This window comes from Aplysia californica, unplaced genomic scaffold, assembly GCF_000002075.1.
Source record: "Aplysia californica isolate F4 #8 unplaced genomic scaffold, AplCal3.0 scaffold00007, whole genome shotgun sequence".
Taxonomy (NCBI): Eukaryota; Metazoa; Mollusca; class Gastropoda; order Aplysiida; family Aplysiidae; genus Aplysia; species Aplysia californica.
The window spans coordinates 814,661-817,164 of record NW_004797277.1 but is presented as its reverse complement, the minus strand read 5'-3'; positions in this window follow the sequence as shown (position 1 = coordinate 817,164).

The following is a 2,504-nucleotide window of genomic DNA, read 5'->3' as shown; positions in this document are numbered from 1 at the left end:
CTCTCTTTCTCTCTCTCCCTATTTCGTCTCTCTCCCTCTTTCTTCTCTCTCCCTCTTTTTCTCTTTTCCTCACCCAAATGCAGCTGCAGCGTTAATGTATAGATTCCTATAGAATGGCCTATTAGAAAGTGGTACCAATTTAACTTTTTTTTAAATTCAGAGACCTTGGTTTACCCGATGTTCTGTGGTAACGGGTTCCAGGTTTGGGTCCTAAATAAAAGAAAAAGCGCTAGCCATTAATCTAACCATACATATAATGATAGTTATATTTATACAGCATATTATATCCACGCTGTACAGGGTGCTCTATGTGCCTTACAACTATTATTACTCCAGCACAAGCTAGAACATTCTCGGTTTACCTTGAAGTATTTAGTGCAAGCTGCAGATTCTCGCGCTCAAAAGCTAACTAACTGGCAAAATCTCTCACTGTCTATAGCAGAGTACCCATTTCCACCTAGATGAAGTGAGGAAAATTCGTGTAAAGCGCCTTTCCGAAGGACACAGCGTCGGGTCCCTGACGGGATTCGAGCCCACGACCCTACGGTTGCGAGTCCCAGAGCCTAAAGACAAGGCCACCGACGCTACAATGTATAACGGGTAGTTAGCTCTTTTAAAATAGTTTTGTCTAAAGATGAACATAGTTGTCTCAGAAGTGTATATGTATGAATTGCACTTGAGAAGTTGTGTGGTGCAAGCCCGTGGAGAGATTTAAAACATGAGACAGATCTTGAAAGTCACGCGTACGTGTATGGGTAACCAATGCAGATGTTTCAGGATTGGGGTCACTTGGTTTTTACTTCTTTCTTTCTTTTGAAGTCTGGCAGTATGGTTTGAGAAAATTTCAAGGTGGTGTAAAAGATTCTTTTTAAGTCCAGCAAGTAAACAGTTACAGAAATCTAATATTGATAGTGATATTGCTAGTATTTTGGTTACATTTTCATCTAAGTACTTTCTTATCATATGCTTTCACATTTTCGGGGCCAGCTGTTCAATTTCTTACAAAATGCACTGACTTAGAAGGGCATGGACAGGTTATTGCTGTTTATTTCATGACCAATGATATCACCTAAGTCAAGAACCATTTTGTGGAATACTAATTTGTAACCTGTCTGGATGTTATGGCCGCTAGCACACAGGTAGACTGTCGTAGACTACCATCACACCACAATCAATGAAAATATGCACACTGCTTTGAGAATAAAAGAGCACAATGAATTACAATTTTTAAAAGGACTAACTATTCAGACAGAATTTCATAAAGTATGTTTTAAATACATTTTAAAGCGTGCCTCGGACTTCGTATTCCTGAAATATTGTGGGATAGAGTTCAAGACAGACGAAACAGGCCGGATGAGAAAAGGACGACACTGCGAGATTTAGCCTGCTTTCTTCAGTGTTTACATAAAACACTGACCTCCTGATCTGACACATTTTCGTGGAACATACATTTGAATGAAGTTGCTCAAATGCGAGGAAGCAAGGGAGATTTATTGTTTAGCACATTTGTGGTAAAGGCCAGCAGTTTTAAAAATAATTCTAGCTGTTGTAGGTAGCCAATTCAGCGTTCTTAAAATATGGACGATACTGTGTTGTTCCACTTTCTATCACTATTATAGGGGCTTGGTATTGGAAACGCTGTTGTTCCAAGATGTGATGTGAGAGAGGTTTGCAAAGACGGAGTTGCAATAACCCACGAGGGAGAATACCCCCCAAAAAATGAACTTTACATTTTCAATGATCTCTCAATAAAGAATACGAAAACTGTTAACAGCTATATGGTATCCTAAGGGTCAATTTTGGGCCCAGTTCTATCAACCTCATACACTTAAATCTCTTTGCCATAAATGAGAAATGTGATGATCCTTGGATAATTTTGAGTACAAAACACCCTCAAATTTGTTTTCTTTGTGAGTAAAATACATCGTTTATATTCTTAGTACTTATTTGCTGTACATTGACAAATATTCACCACTTTGGGTTGCATAAAAATACCATTATTCTCACTTCGTTAAGCTGGACTTTTATGTCTAACAAATGTGTTTTGACGCTATCTATGCCTTGGCCCATTTTTAAAATGATCTAATAAACATCTGATAGTAAAGAGGAATAGAATACAGATGGGTATCAAGGGCATTCAAGTGAAAGTCTAAAAATGCTTTCTAATAATATGACGAAGAGGTAAAATGTATAGTGTTTACAAAATTGGCTCAAAAATGACCTTGTGATACGCTACAGACAAGATCAAAACAATTTGATTAGGCTCTGTTGACAATCATTGACTGCGTCCGTCTGGACAAATAAAATTGAAACCAGTGGGGTTTTCTACTGATAACTATGACTGCTGCTGAGAATCGCTCGATAAAGATATAAAGGTTGATTGTACCAAAGACTGCATTGAGATCTGGAACTGAAGGGTGGAGAATAAACGAAGAAATATTCAGACTTCTCTGTATAGATATTCGGTAGATTGTCTGTATTTTAAAACAGTAGGCCATTGACTT